Below are 6,488 nucleotides of genomic sequence, written 5' to 3'. Positions count from 1 at the left end.
CTATTGATCATCAAGAAATGCAAGTGCATCCAAAAGTGTCCTGAGAGAGCAGACTAGACTCCATCGTGTCTCCTACAGAACAGGGAAGTAATGTAATTTGTAAAATTGCATATATCTGTGATTAAAGTGTTCTGGTATCTGAACGCATTTCAGTTTCCATATTGCTATTTGATCTTATGGGAGGTGTAATTTGACAAAATCTAAGATGTATGTGGTGGGTTGACCTTGGCTGGATGCCAGCTTCCCACCAAGCTGTTTTATCACTCCCCTCCTCAGCATGACAGGGAGGGAGAAAAGAAGATGGAAAAAATTCATGGGTCAAGATAAAGGCAGTTTAATAAAGCAAAAGCAAAGGCCACACATGGAAGCAAAGGAAAACAAAAGATTTATTCTCTATTTCCCATCAGCAGATGATTTGGTTGCTCCGAAGACAAACATTGTAATAACGAATGCCCGCCCTCCCTCCTCCTTTCTCTTAGCTTTTATTGCATGGTATGCAATATCCCTTTGGTCAGTTTGGGTCAGTTGTCCTGACTACGTCCCCTCCCAGGATCTTGCCCACTCCCAGCCTACCGGTGTGGGGAGGCCTTGATGCTGTGGGAGCACTGTTCAGCAGTAGCCAAAACACTGTTGCCTTACCAACGCTTTTCTATCTACCAATACAAAGCACAGCACTATGAGGGCTGCTATGGGGAAAATTAACTCCATCTCAGCCAGACCCAATACAATGTAACATGTCATGCAGGAAATTTAAAACCATGGGAGAAGGTTTATTTCCAAAACCCCACTTTAAGGTGCCTCAGAAATATTATAACAATCTTGTAATAGGAAAAACACATGTATTTACAAAGATGATTCACATCTACCTAAAAATTCATATCCTATATTTTTAATAGTAAATTTAAAATAAAATATTATAGTAAATATTTCAAATATAAAATAAATATTTTCTAGCAGTAACTCATACAGATTTATAATCTGATTTTTTTTTGGAAGGAATTACATCCATTTATCATTTTTGCTTCATATGAAGGTCTTGTTTATTTCTACAGCAGTACCCACATTTTATGATTACTAGTCTTTTTTCAGAGCTCTGCAGCATTTCGTTATTGACTACTTCTCTTTCTATGAGGTTTTATTGTTCTATCTGGCATCTTAATTACAGACCTAGTATCAATTTTACATACTGGCTGAAGAGGAAAAAAAACCTGATGTTAATACTGACTTCCCCGCAAATTTATATCATGACTCCATTAAAACAATTAATTTCGTAACAGAAGTCCAGCGTTAAGTATTTCTCCTTTGTAATATAGAAATATATCTATATGTTGGACAGCATTAGAACAAGTAAATTAAGTGAACGCTAACATTTAAAAACTCATCATTTTCAGTTTTACAGGAAATCACTGACAAAAAACTAAAGCTGAGTTTCAATGAATACATTAAGAAACTTGGTCAAGATTAACAATGTGACCAATTACACGAAGCTAGGTGTTTCTGAGGACAAACACAGTACTATCCGCCCACCTTCCATCAGTCCCGTACCAGGTATGTACTGGACACACATACTGGATGCTGTATTCTGTATCATGCACAGCAAAGTATGAGAGAGTAACAGAAATCAGCAAGAAACCATTGTACCCCCTTTTATAGCATTTCACTTGAGATTCAGAGCCTACTGGTACGTTTACAGACTTGATACTTCTGCTTATGTGAAAAATGTTAAGTCATTTGGTTTCAAAGGTCCATGGCTGAAAAACTTGTCATATAATGCATGTTACATAGAAAGACATGTCACTGCAATTTAATCTGGACAGGTCAGAACTCCAGAAGAAAGAAGAAAACACAGAGAGAACGTCAGTGGACATACTTACTGTGAACCAGCACAAAGCTTCTCAAAATCCTCATTAAATTCATCAAGTAACCATACAAGAGTTTTCCCACAGCATCAATATATGTACCCATATACATAACTTCAAAAAAAGCACTATTCCACATGCTTTGCTATGGGTAAAGAAAAGTACATCAGCATTCTTGGTAAAATGCAATCCTTTGTTTATAAGTTTCTACATGAAGCATTATATTTGATACATCATGTCATGTTGCTTCACTTGTTTCATGTACTGTCACATTATCCAGTATGATTTGACAGGTGTAATTTGACAAAATATAAGATGTAACATGTCATGCAGGAAATTTAAAATCATGGGAGAAGGTTTATTTCCAAAAAACAATTTTTTCCTCCCTCTAGAAGTGTCTTCAATCAGCTATTTTAAAACATGACATAAAAAATAACTCCATAGTTGTGTAATTCATATCTACTAATGACATGAAAATTACAACTCTGAAAATATCAGATAAATAACTCAGAAATGTTTATATTAGCATATTCTGTTCCTCAATTTACTAGTTACATATTGACTCCAGAAAAAGTGCGCTGCTCTTTAGAAAGTCAAGTGATTTTCTACTCAACTTCTATTCCTCCACAAGCAAGTCCAAATTCAGACTTGTATAATTAATTTCCTGTCGACAGCTGCTTCAAGATTTTCACACTACATCTACTGCCACAAACTAAACAATTCCCTCCCCGTGTAAAATACAACTGTTCCTCTATATTAAGTAGTTTATGACTGAGACTGCTGTTTTGATCTGATCAGTAGAAAAGAGCAAACAATGACATGAAATCAAAAAGCATTAGCTTTGCTGAATTTTCTACACTGACTAAGCAGATTTATCAATTCAAGGACAGAAGGGGAAAGGGGGCAAGGACTTCAACTCTCCTTAAATGTAAATTACTGACACAATTGAGATACTTATGCCAACGTAAAGTTGAATTCAACAGGACCCTCTGGAGTTTTAAATCCTCTGGTACAGTGATTCTAATGGGCAGTATGTGCTTTCTTTCAGGCAAACTGACAAAATAAAAATGAAAAATATGCAAGTAGGGACATATTCACCTCACTGAACTATTCAGAAAATAAAAATTAACTATCATTTTCTTGTTTATGTCCTGTCCACAGATTATCAATTTTTAAAACCGGAGCAAATGCATGATCTAAGTTTCTTTCCATTACCACAAATTCTATTGAAGATCCTGTGGATTGAGACTAACACTGAGAAATAATTTTTATTCTCTAACAATAATTATTTTCAAATTTAAGTAAACTGCAGAAATACTTTGCTATTTTGTGCTATGTCAGTCATATAATGGTACCTTTTATTATTAAAATACCTGCTGCAAAATGAAAAGGCTTCCCAATTAGTGTCTTGGCTCCTATTCCATATCATAATATAATCACAGAAAACTCAATTCATCATTAAGAAAAGTCACATAATATGAAAATCCCAAATCAAATACCAGAAGAGGCTGGGAATACTAAAGCCAATCATCCTGATGATAGGTATAGGAACACAGAGCAGCATACACCTTCATTTAATGCAACAGAAGTTTCTGCCTGCACTCAGACTGCACCGTCAGCACAGCCTAAATACAGTTTTATTATCGCATCCTGATGAAGGGGCTGTATGCAGTTACGCATGGGGCTTGCCTGTTTGAGAAAACAAAGTCATGTTTGGTCCAGGCAGACTGCTGGGGTGCCTCACTGGAGTCCTCATTCCTTTGTGGTTAGCAGTTTGTGCTTTGTAACATGGAATCTTCACTCAGACTTCATCTCTTACAATGCTTTGTTCTGAGAGTCCCTAGATAAGCTCTCTTCCCTGAGACAACAGCGACGGTCTGATGCAAGGAAGCCAACTTGAAACAAAACAAAACAAAAAACAGCAGGGTGAGGGTTTGAGACTCTGTGTGGCAGTATTTCTGAATCAAATTATCTTTCTCATAGGAAAATCACCTAAAGTTTGAGAGCTTCTTATTCACAACCTAAGCTAACACTCCCAGGAGAAAATTTTGTATTATTTTGTTTCATAACTAGGTTATTTCACATAGAAAAAGTTGTTATTTTCCAGATATAAATAATGACACTTTGTACTCAGTTTTGGAAGGAAAGGAGGTAAATTAATGTAATACTGCCACTTTTAAACTGCATCGTAAGTTCTCTTAGTGATAAATAGCACAAAGAATAGGACAGTGTCCTAATGAAAACAACTTTCATGCATCTATGATCTTCTATTTACCGAGAGCTACAAGCACAGATGCTCTAACAGCTGTTTGACGGCACTAGTGTACCACCGCCACAGTGTTTCTTTAAAATAGAGACTACATAAAGTTCAAAAGTAAAGATACATACCTGAACATCACAGACACAGAGGATTTTTCTGATTTGTGTTTAGCAGTGATCCTGGCAGACATGTGCATGAACAGTGACTCAGCAGCCTAACTTCAAGCCACACTTTTCTTGTCCCCTTAAGTATAACATACAGTCATTATAAATAATTTTTTTAAAGAATTTCTGTGGGTAGATAGGTAAAAAAAAAAAAACCCACATTTTATGCTCCTGATAATATAGCCTGACATGAAAGGAAGAGCTAATCTCAGACATCTAAGGTAACAAAAATAAATAACCTCTCTCTTCAATCTCACCCTCAAGTATGTAAGACATTATAAATCTAGAACACAAAGGCTTCTGAGATTACATGACGAAGGAAGATAATGGGGGGGAAATTGAGGATCGGTCTAAAATTACATTACAGAAGTAGTCAAATTGCAAGTGCATGACAAAAACTATCCTAATACATTATCAGCAAATGAACTCACATGACCAACAGGTACACTCTTAGATTATATCAAATCCTAATGACTCACTATCTCCATCATAGCTGGGTCTGTCATAACATGGAAACTTAACAGTTAACTGCACACATTAACAATAGCATTTCATAAATTGCATCAACATGGATCATTCTGCTTATTATTTTCACTGAACATGTAACTATTTTGAGAAATCTTTAATCCTAAAAAGCATATGAGGAGTCATACTAAATGCTTGGAGACAGTCAAAGTATTTTCCTCTTTAATGTTCCTCAATTCATTACATATCTTAGTGAGTTAAACTTTACTAACTCTTGCCATACAACACTTGCCATTGCCCTAATCAAAGAGCTGACCTCTTACAAGTTCAAAATGAGCAACATTTGGCCTGTGTTGGAACACTCATGCATGTTATTGTTTCTTTAAAGGCCATGAAAAAAATCTCAAAATTCAGCTTCTTTTTTTTTTTGAAGATACTGAATATAATTCAGAGCTGCCAGAATGGAATACCAATTTTTACTTCTTTATTTATTTAAGTGTTAGTGGAAATGAGATACAGTCACATCTCGAAGGACAGTCAGAGTATGGAAGCAGGCTATTAATTTATTTCCCCTTACCACCTGGATTTTTTTAACTATTCATAACAATTTATGATCTGTTCTGCTTAGTCCACACCTATCAAAGTCCATTCATAAATATAAACCTGAAAGCCATAATTTTCTGATATACTACAAATGTAAATTAACCTGACCGGTGACATAACAACAGCATTTTAAATTAGTGTCTCAAGTGCTTAAGTTAGATGCAACTAGATGCTTAATGTACAGTATGTTAATTAAACAATCACTTGTAAGTGAAGTTCCTTTGCTTAGGTTACTCAGGCTCCCATCTAAGACAGACACTAATTACTTGACTGATTCTCCTACTTAGCTCTTTGAGTACAAGCACCTACCTAAAATCATTAACAGAGCCTCTAGTAATGGGTGGGGCGGGGCGGGGTGGGGTGGGGTGTTGAACAGAAGTCATAAACCTTTGACATCCTAGTCCTTCATTCTACAGTCTTTTAGCAGTGGAAAAGCATTTTTGATTATATATATTGTTAGTAAATAAAGCCAAACTCTAAAGTAGTTACGATCACAACCTTGAAATGGAGACTGGCACACTAAACCAGCTGGGGAGAACCGCCTTCTATAAAAGCAATTCTGCCAGAATACTTACCTACACTAGTAGTATATACTATAAGGGCACATTAAGTCAGAACCTTTATTTCACCTTTCTAAGGATGCCAACTGCCAGACTTTTTTAATCATCTTCCTCCTACAGTGGAATGTTTACTTTTCCTCAGCTGCTTAATAAAACTAAAAAAAAAAAGCAGCCAATTTTTGAAGTGCAGTGCTAGATGGACTTCACGGTGATACCGAGCAAAACTGTTACTTATTTACCAACAAAGACATTGTCCCACCCTACTCACTTCCCACAGACATTACAGCCCAAAAAGCCACTTACGGTGACAAGTTCTGTCCTAAAATTGTTTTATGGGTAAAACTTTTGACACATGTCAACACATGGGATAAGAGTTCATTTCCTTCCTAGCAGCTGGTACAGTGCTGTGTTTTGGATTTAGGATGAGAATAATGCTGATAACACACTGATGTTTTAGTTGTTGCTGAGCAGTGCTTACACTAGTCAAGGACTTTTCAGCTTCCCCTGCTCTACCGACTGAGAAGGCTGGAGGTGCACAAGAAGCCGGGAGGGGGCACAGCCAGGACAGCTGCCCCAA

This window comes from Pygoscelis adeliae, unplaced genomic scaffold (genome assembly GCF_000699105.1).
Source record: "Pygoscelis adeliae isolate BGI_AS28 unplaced genomic scaffold, ASM69910v1 Scaffold159, whole genome shotgun sequence".
Classification (NCBI taxonomy): Eukaryota; Metazoa; Chordata; class Aves; order Sphenisciformes; family Spheniscidae; genus Pygoscelis; species Pygoscelis adeliae.
This window is presented reverse-complemented; position numbering follows the sequence as displayed.